Consider the following 18,308-nt stretch of genomic DNA (forward strand, 5'->3'; position numbering starts at 1 on the left):
GTGTGTATCTGTATGTGAGTCTCTCCTGTGTGTGTGTGTGTATATGTGTGTGTGTGTATCTGTATGTGAGTCTCTCTCTCCTCTGTGTGTGTGTGTGTGTGTGTGTGTGTGTGTGTAGGTCAAAAGGCAGCATTCAGGAGTAGGTTCTCTTCCCCCTGCCTCATGTAGGTTCCCGAGACTGACCTTAGATCCTCAAGTTTTGTAGCTTGCACACTACCTATAAGCCCTTTCACTGGCCCAAGCAACAATTATTTTTTGAAATGTCTTTAAAACTTTGGAACATGGAAGAAGGATTTAACAAGACTTTAAAAAAGAATAAAATATAAACAAATCAACGTGAGAGGTATTACATGTAAAGGTAAAACTGAAAGGAAGTGCACACACACAGCTTTAGTAAGTACCATGTATTTAGTGACAGAAATGATGTAGAAAGCCCCACATTGCCTTAACTCTATTGAGAAACTAGGGTGGAGAAGACGAGATGGATACAGGATGGATAATGGATGCCTTTCTGCTGCATAGGACTTTGTATGTCAGCATACACACATGACTTTAAAGCGTGGCGAGAATGAATGCTGGAAGAGGTCACAGCACCTTGATGATAAGGTGACCTGCATGGGGACCACTGTAGAGTGCTTGCATTTTTATTTTAGTCTTTAGCACTGTTTGCTTATCTATATTATTGCTTTGAAAAAGGATAAGAAAAAGAAATCTCAGAAACAGAGGAAACTCTCTTTTAATACTCACTCTGAACTCACAGAGTGCTGTGTACACTTTCTTCCTTCTGGAATGCTCTTCTTCCTTCTTTTTTTTTTTTTTTTTGTTTGTTTGTTTGTTTTTTTCGAGACAGGGTTTCTCTCTATAGCTTTGGAGGCTGTCCTGGAACTCACTTTGTAGACCAGGCTGGCCTCAGACTCACAGAGATCCACCTGACTCTGCCTCCCAAGTGCTGGGATTACAGGCGTGCTCCACCACCGCCCGGCTCTTCTTCCTTCTATATCTCTAGGAGTCACACTCACTGTGTGGGATTTACCAGATGTGAAGTGAAGCATCTGTAATCTTCCTCAGCAGTTAGGGTCTCCTCTCTCACTGCTGCAAACTTGGTGCCAGCATGTGTCACGTGGCCTATTTGGTTTGTTTTCATCCTTTTGCGTAGGACTGGATTGGGGAGTGGTAGGTTTGGTTTGTTTCTTACTTCCTTGATAACATGTAACAGTGTGTAATTATAGTAGGTACTCCATAAAGGTTGAATAAAAGAAGAGACCCTGAATGTAAGCTGGGAAACCTGTATAAAGGCCTAGCTTTGTTTCTTTGCTGGCCCCTTACTTTGATCAAATGCATTTTACATCTCAGTGTCTTAGATTTGTCTTTGTAAAACTGGGTGTAATGAACCTTAAGGTCTTTAAGAATTAAAAATCTTTCTTTAAATGACTCTATGTTATTCGTGGTCCTAACCTTACAACTTAAAATCCATGATGCTGAGATTGTTCCCTAGTCTGGGGATGCAGCTTAGTTGGCAGAGTGATTATGTTGCAGGCACAAAGTCCTGGGTCCAATCTCTAGTGCATACACACTGGCCACAGGGGCACATTTACATTATCCCAGCACTACCTAAGGAATATAAAGAATACTACTTTTAATACTTATATTAATATTATATAGTTTGTAAATATTTGGTGCCTTTATTTTATTTTATTTTTTTGAGACTCTGGTGCCTTTATTTTATTTTTTTGAGACTGAGTCTGATATTGCCCAGATTGGCCTCGAACTCACTCCGTAACTGAGGATGACCTTGAAATCGTGACCCTCCCACCTTTACTTCCCGTGTGCTAGGATCGCGGGCGTGTGCTACCTCATCTGATATGTCTGGATATGTCTTTAGTTTCCTTTCTCTAAAATGTATTTCCCCTAGAGATTACCTTCCAGAGGGTAAGGGCACGTCTGTCTTACTTAGTGTTGTTCTCAGTATTTGTTAGCAAGGCTGGCCTGTGTGGACACACGGCGTCTAGTAAATATCCCCTGGGGATGATTCTCTGTATATCCCTGGAAATCCAGTTGCTCAAGACATTGCAGAAAAATACATCTAGGATTCTGCATACTGTTCTTGTCAGCTGTTACATAGCATCAGTTCCCAGCATTCTTGGAGGGCTTTCCATTTCCTGTGTAGTTAAAGTCATCCCACTCCTTTAATTACCTCGTCAAATGGTTTTATCTTTCATGAAGCCTTTCTGAGTTAATCTTTTCTTCTGAGTCTCAGCAACTTAGAGTACAGAGCAGTGGTTTATGTAAGGCATTTTTATCTCCCCAGTGTTCAACTGCAATGATTGGGGCCGAGTTTTTGTGCCTGGATAAAGCGCTCTCTACATTTTAATGAGTTTCTAATCTGAATGATTCAAATCTACAAGCTGGCTTTCCCTTGGATACATGCAAGTAAGAAAGTTAAGGACTTGGCAGAAATTATTTTAGATTTTGCCAAATCTGACAATTTGAAATGCAATTTAAACATTTAGCCAAATCCCAGACATCACTGTTTATTCCTTTTTGACCAGAAGTTGCAGTTTGCCAAGAGAATGAATGAAAGTGTATTTCCAAGCAATTGGCTGTCTTCAAAAGCAGCTTCAGCCTTTGACAGTTATTTATGTAGCTGCCTCATATAGCAACTGCAAGCTGTGCACTGACCTGCCCGCCCCTCTTTCCCTCCACCCCCTTGCCTCTACCTCTGCCCCGTGTTTTAGTCCTATACCCTGACTTAGGAGAGCATGAAGAGTCAGGAACAGATCTCACTCTGGATGAGTTGTTCCTCTGGGTTTCCAAGTAGACACGCGTCAACTACTGCTGTGTACCAGGCAGCGTGTCAAGCGCTGTATGTGTATTTTAATCTTTACACCAATCCTGTGATGTTAGCTTTATTTTTCTCATTTTTACTAAAAAGGGAATTGGAAACTGTTTTGAGGAATAAGCAACTTATCCTGTTATAAAACTCCCATGTTTAGAACCGACACTTGAGATTGGGACTGTCTGGAGCAGTGTGTCCTTCCTTGCATATAAAACATGCCCTGAGAGTGGTGGTGGAATTATTTTTATATCAGTACTATTCGAATTAAGGCTTCATCTATACTCAACTCTTTTAGATATTTCTATTGATCTTAACTGTGCCTTTTCTTGCTTGACAAAGATTAGTATTTCATTAATACAAAGCAGAAAGTACATATATATATATATTTATATATACACATATATACTGAATCAGAAACTAAGGATTTTATGATTTTTGACAAGATTTGATAAGAAACTAAATTTTGAAGAATAAAATTAGCAGAAAGAGGGAGAAAGAACATGCATTAGGGTTAGTAGAGATGTGAGGAGGAACTGGAAATGTGGGGCTTAAAGGGAAAACATAATCAAAATATATTGTATGAAAAATAGAAAATAAAACATAATTTAATAGCAAAAATATTAGGTATATTGTGCATGTCCCTCAAAACAATTGCACAAGTATTAAATTGGTGAGATGTGGTGGTGATATTTTTGTTTGTTAGGCTTTGAAGTTTAGAGGATTTTACTGTGATAACTCAGTTTGGTAATGTGGATTTGTTTGAGATTTGGCTGCATTAAAAGAATTTTATGAACTTAGAATTAGGTGGAAAACATATAGTTTCCAAGTTAGGTATTCTGGTTAGATTGTATGTGGTTTAGGAACAGTTTTAAAAAGTCATATGAACATAATTGAGTGGTTTTAGACCAGGGGATGCATAGAAGTAGGTATTAGATTCTTAGAAGTTAACGACTGTGGAAAGTTCCCTGAAGAAACATAACAGACAGGGTGAGAAGGGACGTGAGGGGAAGAAAGGGGGTTTGTGTTAAAGACTTAGGTCACACTGTTGTGGAGACTTGGAAAGTAAAAAATCTACGGGGCATGAAAGGAGGCTGAGGGCCCAGGGGAGTATGGTACAGAGGCCGAGAGCCCAGGGGAGAATGCTACAGAGGCTGAGAACCCAAGGAAAATGCTACAGAGGCTGAGAACCCAGTGGAGAATGGTACAGAGACTGAGAACCCAGGGGAGAATGGTACAGAGGCCGAGAGCCCAGGGGAGAATGGTACAGAGACTGAGAACCCAGGGGAGAATGGTACAGAGACTGAGAACCCAGGGGAGAATGGTACAGAGGCTGAGAACCCAGGGGAGAATGGTACAGAGACTGAGAACCCAGGGGAGAATGGTACAGAGGCTGAGAACCCAGGGGAAAATGGTACAGAGGCTGAGAACCCAGGGGAGAATGGTACAGAGGCTGAGAACCCAGGGGAGAATGGTACAGAGGCTGAGAGCCCAGGGGAGAATGGTACAGAGGCTGAGAACCCAGGGGAGAATGGTACAGAGGTACATGGTGGCAACTTTCTTGGTTCTTTTTAGGGCCTCAGTCTAGCAAGGCCTTCAGCTGACTAGAAGGCCCATCCCCTTTGTAGGAGGTATCTGCTTTATGTAAGCCTACTGACCCACATGCAACTTCATCTTGAATATACCATCACAGAAACAACTAGAGTGGTCAACCAGATGTCTAAGTATAATGCTGTAGTCAAACTGACTCATAATATTAACCATCACAATAGCAGACATTCAATAGATGTTTCTTGAATGGATATGTTGAGTTTAAAAAAAGATCTATAAGTAGTTGAAGGAGATAGTTATGTTTAACTGGAGAAGACTTTGAATAAAATAATGATTGTCTTTAAATATCCAAAGAACTTGGCAATACTAAATAGACTCTCAGGTAGGATACAAGTCTTCAGGGAGAAATGAAGTAAGTGGATAGATTAGATAGGAAACAGACCTCCATTCCTTTGCATAATACCACCACATAGGAACTCTCCAGATACCAAATCAACATATTAAGCTCTTGAAATTTGATTGCAACAACTCCTGGGGTGGATGGTAGATCAGAAGTAGTTACACCTGTGTGACTGCTATTAATGAAGAGTCAGATAATAAAGGGTGACTATTGAAAAGAGACAGAGGGAGGGAGGTCCCTGCTGCTGAACTTTGGGGGCAGATTCCTGGGGCCTGCTGGGAACAGGATTTCTAAAAGGCAAATATGTCTGGAAGGCTTTGGTGCAAAGCCATTTTTGCTGGCTATAAGCGAGGTCTCCAGAACCAGAGAGAGCACACAGCTCTTCTTAAAATTGAAGGTGTTTATGCTTGAGATGAAACAGAATTCTACTTGGGCAAGAGATGTGCTTATGTGTGTAAAGCAGAAAACAGCAAAGTGACACCTGGAGGCAAACCAAACGAAACCAGAGTGATCTGGGGGAAAGTAACCCGGGCCCATGGAAACAGTGGCATGGTTCGCGCCGAATTCCAAAGCAACCTTCCTGCAAAGGCCACTGGACCTGTGTTGAGGGTGATGCTGTGCCCTTCCCGGATTTAAACTAATGAAAGTAAATAAATAAAAGTGGATTTTAAAAAAAAAAGGAAGGAGAAAGGACATCAGAAGCCACAGAAGTGACGTAGCACCCAGCATCGTGCAGGGACAGAAAAAGTGTGCTATGAAAGTGAAGCCTCAGCTTCCAGGTTTGGGAGGTAAGCTGAAACCTCACTCACAAAGAGTGCCAGGCCACCCTGGAGGAAAGAGACTTGCAGTCTGAGCCACAGGACAAACCCACAATTCTCATAGGGCTTCATTTCAGTTGGAGGAGTTGGTGTGACGAAGGTGACTTCCTCGTGAAGGTCAACATTGGAGAAGAAATTTATTTTGTTTTTCTTGAACCTTCAAGAGCTGTTGCCAAGCACCACTTTGAGAGGAAATATATTATTTGAGACTGAGCCACCCTGAGTGAAAACACAGAACAACGACAAGTCAGGCAGCCTATGGCACACTAGTCATAACACTCCCTATCATGCAAACAAGGGAGGCTGGATATGGACATGATGAGAAGTTTAGGTGGCTGGAGATTTAGGCTGGGAAGGGCCTATATATATATATATATATATATATATATATATATATATCTCAAAGTTGGACAAGAAAACCCAACAGGAGAAGAGTCCCAAGAACAGGCATAAGCATCAGAGACCCACTTGTTCACATACTCAGGAGTCCCATAGAAACACTAAGCTAAAAGCTAGAATATATACACAGAGGACCTGGTGCAGACCCATGTAGGACCTGTGCTTGCTGCTCCAGTCTCTGTGAGCTTATATATGCCTTGCTTAATTGTTTCAGGGGGCCTTGTTTTCTGGCTCTTACACTCTTTTTTGCATCCTCTTCTGTGGGGTTCCCTGAGCTCTGAGGAAGGGATTTGATGGAGATCTCCAGTTTAGACTCTCCCTCCATGTCTGGCTGTGCGTCTCTGCATCTGTTCTTGTCTGCTGCAGGAGGAAGCTTCTCTAATGAGGACTGAGTAAGGCACCAATCTGTGAGTATTGCAGCATGTCATTAGGAGTCATTTTACTGATATTTTTTTCTTTTGATCAGTAGTGTTTGTTTTTACCCTAGGTTTCTGGGCTATCTAGTCTCTGGTTCTTGCTCAAACAAGCTTTGTTGGGTGTGTGTTCCATCTCCTGGAGTGGGCCTTAAGTCAAATCAGACATTGGCTGGTTACTCCCACAGGTTCTGTGCCACAATTGCCCTAGCATGTCTTCTTAGCAGGACAGATTATAGGTCATCGGTTTTGTGGCTGGTATTTATATTTCTCTTTTGTTAGCCTGTGTAGTACCTTTCCTCACCAAAGGCATTAGAACATAGGGGTGAAGACTCCATGTAGGCACCAGCTGGACTTCCATGTTTAATGAGTTGTGTGGGTGTTGTCCTCAGCAATGGGGTCCCCACTGTCAGTTTGCAGAGAGCAATCCCTTGTCTTAGCAACAGTCTGGGTTGCTTGGGGGATTTTGTGTGGCCCCTTTGGCCAACAACTCAGTTGAATGAAACACAGTCCTTGCACTGGAAGCCTTGCTTGGTAACAAGAGACGGCCAGTTGAGATTCCATATCCCCAATTATTAGGAGACCTCATTAGGATCATATTCCTATACTTCAGGAAGTTTCCACTGCTTTGAGTTTCCATATCATTTCTCAAATGCCCCTCAATTTCAGATGTCTCTTTTTGCATTCACTACCTCTACAGTATCTCCCCTCCCTACATGATCCTCCTGTTTGTGTCTCTAGTCCACCCATAAAATCTATACCACCCCCCACTCCCAAGGATATCCATATGCTCATCCTCACCCTTCCTCTGTACCTAACCTTTCTGGGTCTGTGGATGGTAGCTTGGTTATCATTTACTTAATGATTAATATCCACATATAAGCAAATTTATCTTTCTGGGTTTGGGTTACCTCAGTATGATTTTTTTCTAGTTCTATCCATTTGCCTGCAAATTTCATTTTTTTTAAACAGCTGAGTAATAATATTCCATTGTATAAATGTACCATATTTTCTTTATCCATTCTTCTGTTGAGGGACATCTTGGTTGTTTGCAGTTTCTGGCTATTGTGAATAAAGCTACAATGAACAGAGTTGAGCTAGTGTCCTTGTGGTAGGATGGAATGTTCTTTGGTTATATACCTAAGAGTGGTATAGCTGAGTCTTGAGGTAGATCAATTCCCAGCCTTCTGAGTAAATACCATACTGATTTTCATAGTGGCTGTACAGGTTTTCACTCCCACCAGCAGTGGAGGAGTGTTCCCATTGCTCCACATCTTCACCAGCATGAGCAGTCACTTATGTTACTGATCTTAGCCATTCTGACAGGTATAAGATGGAATCTTCTTCTTCTTTTTTTTTTTTTTTTTTTTTTTTCCAGAGCTGAGGATAGAACCCAGGGCCTTGCGCTTGCTAGGCAAGCACTCTACCACTGAGCTAAATCCCCAACCCCGGTAAGATGGAATCTTAAAGAAGTTTGATTTGCATTTCCCTGATGGCTAAGGATGTTGAACATTTGGTTAAGTATTTCTCAGCCATTTGAGATTCTTCTATAGAGAATTTTGTTTAGATCTGTATGATTTTTTAATTGGATTATTTGATGTTTTGATGTTTAGTTTCTTGAGTTCTTTATATATTTTGGGTATTATAGGATATGGAGTTGGTGGAGATCTTTCCCCATTCTATAGGTTGCCGCCCTGTATGAAGGATGGTGTCCTTGGCATTACAAAAGCTTTCCAGTTTCCTGAGGTCCCATTTGTTAATTGCCGATTTAGAGCCTGTGCTATTGATGCTCTGTTCAGGGGGCTGACTCCTGTGCCGTGTGTTACAGGCTGTCCCCCTTCTCTTCCATCGGGCTCGGTTATTATACAGATTTAAATCTTTTGTTTTTCCTCTTTTACCACCATTTTTCATTCTTTAATTTACTTAACCATGTTCTTTATATGGTTTATAGAGAACTTTTGTAATATGTAACTGTGTATTCATGTATAAATAATGCGTGTTCTCCCTCTCCTCCTCTTTCTGCCCCTTCATTCATTCTTCCCTACTTTTACCCAATTACTGCTTGACTCCCCGGCCCCCTCTCTGTCATTTTTGCTGTGTTTGTTTCTTTGATCATGGATGGTGTAGTCCCTGGCTTTGACTTTAAGTGTGTTTTTATGTTTGGCGTGCTGTGCTGTTACTATGACAGCAGCTTGTTATCTGAGCGATGCTTGGGGTTGATCCCTCACTAGAAGATCCCAATTGAGTGACCATCATATTAGCAGATCTATGAACAGTAGCACAAAACATAAGTAATATGAAAAAAGCAAGACAATGTGATTCCTACAAGAGATCCCAGCTCCTTCGTAAATGGAATGCAAAAGTCATTCGTAGATAATGAAATGGTTCAAGTGCTGGACAAAGAACTCAACAATCAACTTGTAAAATTGATCAAGAGTATCAAAGAGGATGCAAAAGCAAGCAGATGAATGGAGTACAGAAATCAATGCCAACTCATTTCTGAAAGTAAACGTATCAGAATAACAAAAACCTGTCTGCAGAAATGGAATGCCAGAAAAGTACAGAATGATATAATCCATTCCAAGACAATAAGTGACTGCCAACCCACATGACTTTACAAAGTACAACTATCTTTTAAATTTTAAGGAGGCTCTGCTTAATGGGAGACCTTGATTTGGGAGATGTAGGGATGTGGGGTAGCTTGGGAGAGAGGGCTGGGGGTGGGAGGAGGGAGGAGGTGAGATCTGTGGGTGGTATGTAGAGTGAGTAGAAAATTTTTTGTTAATAAAGAAAAAAATTATTACAGAAAAAAAGAAAAACTTTAGTATTTAAAATGAAGTATAAAAAAAATTAAGGGGAAATAAAGACATTCTACTATAAGCATAATCTAAAATAATTCATAACTAGGACCTAACACTGGATACTTAAAGGAACCTTACACACTGTTTGGGAGGGAAGATGTCTATAAACAGAAGAGTTTAGGAAATTCCTTTCAGGAAAAGCATAAACCAAGGAGAAGCAGGAAGGAATTAGTCATACCCAATCCAGGAAAGCAGCAATCCTTAATACAAATAGGAGAGAAAAAAATTAAAAATGGTATTTGAACAAACTAGGAGAATAACCACCAAGATTATAGGGGTATCAGATACCTCTTGGTGATAACTCTAAACTCTCTGGTGGCTGAGTGTCTGCCAACGCTCTGTCACTTCTCAGTGGAGTCACAAGGGAAGCCTTGGTGCCAAGAATCCCTCCTTTGGGTTGTAGCCTTCTAACCTTTAGTCTTTCCTTAATCACTTCTTATGACACACGTCTGATGTGGGTACTGGTGACATCATCCTCATTTCCCAGAAGCCCACATTAAGAAATTTACTCAAGAAAAAAGTGTGTCTGTGAGCAAGCTAATATTTGAACCTCGACCCACTAACAAAGAATTTCTCCAGATCTGGAGCTTGTGAGGAAGATGAAGCATTGTGTAATATGTATACTCTTTGTGAAAGCTGAGAATGAGATCTCATGATTTTACTTTTTAAAGTTTACTTATGATTTGTGTGGTGCTGTGTGCATTTTTCCAAGAAGTGATGTAAGCCCAATAAATAACATGTAGAGAAAGGCAAACTGTGGACTAATTTTGGCTGATGGTTTGACATAATCTTCAGGCTTGGGCGCTCATTCTTTACCCAGGGTCTGTGCAAGCCAAGGAGTGTTTCAGATACCTTAAAGTCATTTTACATTTATGGTTTTATGAAGGTCAAGTGAACACAGTGTTGGTACTTCTGCTGAAATACCAGCTCCTTGCGTCACTAATTGCTACCATTAACAAATGGTTTCCCAGCCCCTGGATGGACACGTCTGACTTTGTTTCACACTAATGAGTTTTCTCTCCTCTTTGTTTCTGTTCCCACTGATTTCTTTTTTCTATCCTAGGAACATGATGCATACTTAAACGGGCAGTCATTATAAGTGTACACTGCATTATGAATTACTGCAAGGCAAAGCCAGAATAAGAATCACTTGAAGCAAGAAACAAAATTACCAGCACTGAGAAACACGCATGCCTTTTGCTTTTCCCTAATGGTAATCACACGCACACACACACACATACACACACACATACACACACACACACACACACACACACACACACACATTTGTTGACTATCTACCTACTAAACATATTGCCAGGTTATAGTGTTGTATTTGTTTAGCTGTTTCCCCAGAGTGATTATACAGAACTTCTATTCCTACTGGTTTAGTAGTCTGTCTTGAAAATATCTCTCTGAGCCAGGTGGTGGTGCATACCTTTAATCTCAGTTCTTAGGGGGCAGAGACAGCAGATCTCTGAGTTCAAGGCCAGCCTGGTCTACAGAGTGAGTTCCACAATAGTAAGGGTTACACAGAGAAACCCTGTCTTGAAAAACAGAAAAAAAAAAGAAAAAAAAAAACAAAACCCAATATATCACTTAGTATTGGCAGCCTTAAATAATTTTTATTTTGGGTTTTTTTTTTTTTTTTTTTGAGACAGGGTTTCTCTGTGTAGCTTTGGAGCCTTTTCTGGAACTCACTCTGTAGCCCAGGCTAGCCTTGAACTCACAAAGATCCACCTGCTCTACTTCCCAGGTACTAGGATTAAAGACATAAGCCACCACCATCTGGCTAAATTTAAGCATTTTAACAGCTATATATTTCTCCCCTATCTTTGGTTTGTCTCTTTTACTTCAGAATGTGTCTTTCCTAAGTAGTGCAGTTACTAATTTTCATCAGTTCAAGTTAATCCTTTACGTAATGATGATTGATTTTTGTATGTATTACTTCCTGTATGTTAACTTTTAAGAAGTTCATTATTTATCATGTTATACCTATTTTTATTAATAATTACTTTTATATTCTGCAATATATGTATATGTTTGAGAATACATATTCTTTCTTTGTCATATTGATATTAATTTGAGTGAAGTGTTGCTTATGAAAAGGTCATTGTTTCTCTACTGCTATGCAGTGAAACTTCAAAAAGGTGATGTGTATGTTCTATTGAATCTATAAAATATTGGGGGGATAAAATATTAACATGTCAATAAGTAATTCTTCTGTTTTGTGGTCTGTCTCTTCATTTATATAAGTCTTCTTTATTGTGATGCTAATGAGCGAATTCAGGGGCATTCGTGTCTGTGTGTGTGTGTGTGTGTGTGTGTGTGTGTATGTGCACGCGCGCACGTGCACTAGGCAATCACTCTCACACTGACTCATACCTCCAGTTCAAGGTCTACTTTAATTTGTGGGAGTAATAACAGAGGACCAAGTCCATATTTTTATACCTATTTTTAAATACAATTCTTTTTTAGTATTTTCTACAGAACTTGCATATTTTCATTAATTTCTAAATGCTTGATTTCTTTTGTTATAAGTGATACTTTTCAAAGATTTTTTGTTAACTCTTGGTGTATAGAAACGACTTATTTTGAATATTTTTTATTACCTAAAATCCAGTGATTCTCTTTCTTTCTTAATTGTACTAATTTATCCATAGATTGGTTTTGTTGTTGTTTCTTTTTTCTTTTGAGGGAAAGAGAAGTTTTCATGTATTTTTTTAAAGCTTACTGTTCTTGCTTAGGGCATCTAGTTAGTTGCTGAAGAGTGGCATCCTCATTTAATTCTCAGTCTCAAGAGGAAAGCTTCCATTATTTCACAGATAAGTGCTGTGATTGATTATAGACGTATATGTAGAGGAAAGTGCGTATGTTTTGTTTGTGCAGTTCAGTGGATTCTCGTGAAGTGGATACATTCATGTTAAACATGCAGATCCAGAAATATTTCTTCTGAAGCTCTCCTCTTATTCCCTAAAGGTTGGCCACTCTTACGACAGCTTAATGCATCCAGCAGTCTGAGGCAGTTCCATTTTGTTGCTAGTTTGCTGGTGTTTGTTTGTTTGTTTGTTTGTTTGTTTGTTTATTTTTGTTTTTGTAATAAGGAATTAATGTTGGATTTTTATGGAATATCTTTATCAGTTGAGTTCATCATATTGTTTTTCTTTCATACAGTTAGTGTAGCAAATCACATTGTTATTGGAATACACCCAGTGTGATCATGATTTATTACCCTCTAAATATATGTCAGAAGATTTGATGCCCTGATACTATGGCTTTGTATCCATGTTCAAGAGCATTATTTGTCACAGATACTTCCTTGTAGCAATCTTGTAATTTTTTGCTATCAACTTTGTTCTGCTTTAAAAAAAATGTTTGGAAAAAATAGCTGGTTTTCTTCCTATGGGAGAATGGTTATGCTACCATGTTATTTATTTCGTAAAAGATGAGGGGCTTGCCAGATGGCTGAGTGGGTCACGTGCTTGCTGTGGTGTCTGAAGACCTGAGTTCAGTCCCTGAGCCACACAGTACAAAGGGCACCATACCTGCAGGTTGTCCTCTGATCTCCACACTCATGCCATGGCATATGTGTGTCACTGCATCTATACACGTGCATATGCACAAATAAATAAGTGTCATAAAGAGGGAAAGGATGAAGGATTAGTATGAAAGGTTACCAGTAGTGTGGTTTCAAATGTGGAGGCAGTAGGGGCAGTTCTGTTGGTTTCTACTATAATTTTGGCTAAAGGTGATGGTGACCTTGACAGCATTAGTGTCATGGAAGGGAAAAGTCAAATAATAGCAATATTAACAAAATCTTGACTTGTGTGGCCTCTGTCTCAGAATTTAGATAATTTTAGTGTATCTTGGTCTGATGAAAGAGAAGGAAAGAAAACTTATTATCATGTTGAAATTTAAAGATTATAGGATTGGGAGAAGGGGATTTTTTACAGCAGAAAAAGTCAAGTGGTAGGATTCTTTACTTTAAGGTTTAGGGGAAAATTTGATTTGCATGCTGTTGAGTTATAAGTATTAAAAACAATCTCTGGCAAAGCCTGGATGTGAACGAATGGGCCTCGTGGAACAGTCAGAGGTCGGCAGAAACTTGAGGGGGCACACATAGAAGAGCAGCAAGACAAACCGAACCCCAAAACAGAACCCCAGCCAACCAGCGACGAAGCATCACTTGAGGTTCGGCTGTATCCAGATGGGTGGATCTCGGTCCTGTGAAGCCTGTCACATGCTCTTTCCCAGGGTTGCCCACCCCGCTTCGTGATGGTTGGTCTAGAACAGAGTTCTGTTCTCTGCTCTTCTCATCTAGTCTGAGATTATGGGTCAGTTCTCTAAAATATCTGTTAAGAACTGAGAGCTGAATGTCTTGGATGTGAGTCTGTGTTCTCCTTCTGTACGTCCATCGGCTCTCCTCCTGAGCACTGGCCCTTCTCCTTTCTCCCCCACTTGGACTTAGGTAGACTCATCTTTACTGTTTACAGCAACATTTTGGTGGAGTAAGGAAAAAATAGGATGGACTATATAACAGTTGGATATTGGATGGGAAGATAAAGGCAGTACACCGGAATAATTTATCATTTGTATTAAAAATCCTAATAATTACCTAAACTTGAATGGCAGGCATACTTTTGATAATGGAATATTATTTATAATTTTTAGCAGCATTAGTGAAGACATGAATAAACTGAAACCATGTTTAGTATGTATTTGCCTTTATAGAATAATAGACCCCTTTCAAGTAACTATTAAATATAAAGATTTAATATAACATTAATATATTATTAATATCATATATTATTAACTATAATATAATATAGAATATAATTATACAATACTATATAAAATAAGATATAATTATAAATTATTTATAGAATTACAATATGTTAAGTATATAATGTTAATATATAATATTGAATATAAATATTTATATAGCAATAAATATAAATATCACACAAGGAATGTTCTTTAGCTGTCTTCAGCTTAGCAAAAAAACTTTGTGTTTTTTCTTACTGTATATTAATAACAGATAACTTACTTTAAATGATGCCTTAAAATATCTAGTGATAAATTCAACTGTTAGAGATTCTCTCCTGATTTTCTACTTTAAAATTTGCTCTGTGCCTTAAAAAAATATAATCCTTTTGAAAGCACAATCCTGAAATCCTTTGTTTTCTCTTCTGTCTCTAAGAGCATACTCATTGAAAACATCTTGTGTGTGAAGATTGTCAGTTGTTCAATTTTGTGTACTGGTGGTGAGTAGAAAATCTTTCCAGCCATTTTATAAAACTAAATTTATACAGCCCTACCTTTAAGATTCAGTGTTAACAATAAAATTCATTCTAGAGCTATTAAAATGAAGAACAGGAGGGGAAACTATGTTAAAAATGAATAATGCATTTATTTTAATCTTCGTATCCCCTATCCCCACTTGGCTACTAAAAGGAATCAGCAGAATTCCCCAAAAGTGTTCATATTTTTCCTGGAGCTGCTCCAGTCACATGTCAAAAGAAGTTTGAAAGGAATATCCATTTATGATTGCTGCTTTGGAATACATAATAATAGCACATATTACTATGCTTTTAAAAGGATTATGGGCAGCTCGTGAAAAACACAAAAGAAGTGTGTGGACCCCATTATTGTTGTTCATGATGGAATCAAAATTGCTTGCATGAGAACAGACTTCATTGTTTACAAAATCTGCATAATATTAGCAGCCGCAATGGGATGACAGGGGAGGTAGATATAAAAACTTGGGGACTTGTGAAAGACTGATTATTATTCATAGAGGTTTCCATAATGAGCAGCTTTCCCCAAAATAATCTGGAAGAAAAATAACAATGAGGAAAATTAAAATCAACACTAGCAATTCTGAGATATTTTGAGTTGTAGGTTGATTTGGATGGGGGGAGGGTAATAAGACCTTAAAAAATGATGAAGGTTTTAAGGCAAAAAATTGCCCTTCTTCATAGTTTTGATCTTCGTGTGTGTGTGTGTGTGTGTGTGTGTGTGTGTGTGTGTGTGTGTGTGTGTGCGCTTGATATGCAAGCATCGGAATTTTGGGTTTCCAGTACTGCTGATGTGCTCCTGTCACCCCAGCATTAAGGAGACAGGGACAGGTGGACCCCAGTAGCTCGTTGGCCAGCCAGTGTAACAAACCAAGAGCTCTAGGTGCAGTGAGAGCCTGTCTCAAGCAGTAAGTTAGAGAGCGATAGATGAAGACACTGGAGATCAACTCTGACTGCCGAATGTGGTTACACACATGCATACCCCACCCACCCAACCCACACTCAGCTAAAATGTAATTTTTTTAAAGAGCCTATATGAAGAGTGTTAAATTTCATTTGTTTATAGTTTTTCTTTTTCTTTTCATTTTTCCCCAACATATTTTTTTCTTTCAAGACAGGGTTTCTCTGTGTAGTTTTGGTGCCTGTTGGCTGGCCTCAAACTCACAGAGATGCCCCTGGCTCTGCCACCCTAGTGCTGGGATTAAAGGTGTGCACCACCACTGCCCGGCCCAACATAATGTTTTTTTATTAATTATTTGAGAATTTCATACAATACACCCCAATCCTACTTACTTCCCATCCTCCCAGGCCCACCCTTCCACTCTTGTGTCTGCCCCCAAATACTAAGTCTGATTTGTATTGCCCACATACAGTGAACATGGTCAAACTCCTAGTGGCCAGCTCCTTAAAGAAAACTGTTAGGAGCTATACTCCAGCATCTTTATCACAACTTTTAAGTACTCTCTTTTATAGCTTCCTGTCTGGACTGTTTCTTTTTTGGAGGATGGGAGCAATTGTCATAGAAGCCTTCAATGTCTCATTGTCAATTATGGACATGGACCACAGACATCAACAGGGTCTCCAGCAGCAGCACAGATCATGGACGTCAACATGGCCTCCAGTGGCAGCACGGACCAGGGAAATATTTCCTGGAGGCTTAATTCAGAAAATGAACCATTCTTCTCTCAGATATCTGTTGTTGCTCAGAGTCAGGAAGATCATGCAGTTGGGCATCATGTCAGGGGGCAGCTCCAGGGTGCTGCATACCACCTTGCCTTTATCTCTAGCCACTGGCATCCTGGGCATGACCATCACTCTGGGGTGAGGCAGCCCATGGTGGCCTGAGCCTCCTAGTCCCCAGGTCGTCTCTGCTTGGCAATGACATACTCCTTTGTCTGTTGAAGCTGCACTCCCATACCGGTTGCTACTCTCTTGTCTTTAGTCCTGATTCTCTCCACCTCTATTCCATTTTGCTATCTTTTTCCCCCCAAGTCAATGAAACCACTTCTAAAAAAGCATCTTCCCATAAGACCTGCCCTTTTTAAAAAAAGTTCTTCCAGAGTTATTGTGCTCTGCAGGCACATCCTGCACCACATCTCCCTGCCAAGTTTCCATGGATCTCTCAGGCTCCTTAGAGCAGCCCCATTGGCCTGAGGGAGCGTGTTGAATCTCCAATCTAATTTTTCTTTTAATAGAGTTTATTTGTGCCTAGTCCAGTTCTGGAGTCAGGTCTTCCCTGTGAAGCAGAGGTGACTCAGAGAACTCAACCTTGTAACATGGGTTGTACTGACAGGAAACCAAAGGAAGATATAAAAAGAGTTTGCCTTATGTGGGCACGATCTGACTAGTCGGCTGTATTAAAACAAAGTTCTAGAGACCAAGGGTATGGGGAATAGAAGGACTTACTGAGCTATTACAGAGGCTGGCCAAATAATAAAGCACTGACTTCTATTACAGTCTCATTCAACTACCAGTAGCTAGGCAGCAAGTGGAAAATATCCACTAGCCCAAAGCCAGGGGACATTTATTTCTTCATGAGCCTGGGAGGAAAGGCATTGTAAACGTGTACTGACTATCGGTAAGAGGGCTTGGAAAGCAGCCATGAAGCAGATAAAGGTTTGAAGTAGGAGAGTGCTCTGTAAGGAGAACCGGTCACTTCTTGTTTGGTCCAGATTGGAAACTGACTGTGGTAACATCTTGAGGGTGGTCTTCCTGGGACTTGTGTTAAGGATCTGAACATCTGTTTAGGAATGTACAGCCATTTTGTTGGTGGTGATGGTGGACTGGCCTGAAGTGAACCATTGGGAAAAATAGTTTCTCACATCATTCTTTTTTTGTTTGTTTGTTTTTCAAGACCGGGATTCTCTGTGTCTCCCTGGCTGTCCTGGATCTCACTCTGTAGACCAGGCTGACCTTCAACTCACAGTTGAAGGCCTCTGCCTCCCGAGTGCTGGGATTAAAGGTGTATGCCACCACTGCCCAGCTTGCTTATCATTCTTTATTCTTTACTAAAGCTGTAATGAAATTTAGGATAGTTCAGGTTAAAAAAAAATTTTATCTGCCTACAATTGATTGAAGCCCAGCTACTGTGATTGGCTGAAAATGAGCTATTGACAGCTGTAAACATACAAGTTAGAATCTAAGTTAATTTACACACATGATAAGATTTCAGTTCTAAAACAAGCCTGGTTGTATTAGTCAACCACTTAAGAGTGTTGGGAGAGGGTTGGGGATTTATCTCAGTGGTAGAGCGCTTGCCTGCCAGCCACCTCATACTTCTTTCCATCAGATTATTTCTCTTTTTGTGTACAGAAGACCATTTCCTTGCTAAGAAGCCATTTCCAAACTTGTACAGTTTACTTGGTCTTTGGTTTTGACTTTTGCGTCTACTATACTCTGAGAAGGATTTTACTATGGCCGCTGTAACTGGTTTGTTTGTTTCTACATTTGTATACATTCCCTTAGCTCTGAACTCCAAACAGGCAATATAATTTAGTAACCTTCTAATATTAGGTAATATTTTCAAATTTATAAAGAATATTAATCTTTGGGACTTAGGAATAAGAAAGTATAATTCCTTAGGCTTCCTGTAGGTTTCTAAAATCATGAGTTGTTAAAACGCATTCAGTAGTCTATACACTTATTGTGAATATCTAAAATTTTGCTTAGTATGTAAGAAATTTAAGGAGCTGGGACACAGAAAAAGCCATGAGCTACATCCCTTCCAGGGGCATCC

At 39.7% G+C, this 18,308-nt stretch overlaps 1 protein-coding gene and 1 pseudogene across 18 annotated transcripts in view; both read left to right on the forward strand.

Annotated features, from left to right (window-relative positions):
* Window positions 1–18,308, forward strand: part of Anks1b (ankyrin repeat and sterile alpha motif domain containing 1B) — a 1,022,809-nt gene that overhangs the window by 106,885 nt on the left and 897,616 nt on the right. The gene's annotated exons all lie outside the window — the stretch shown is intronic.
* Window positions 5,035–5,420, forward strand: LOC118570855 (annotated as a pseudogene).

This window comes from Onychomys torridus, chromosome 20 (assembly GCF_903995425.1).
Source record: "Onychomys torridus chromosome 20, mOncTor1.1, whole genome shotgun sequence".
NCBI lineage: Eukaryota > Metazoa > Chordata > Mammalia > Rodentia > Cricetidae > Onychomys > Onychomys torridus.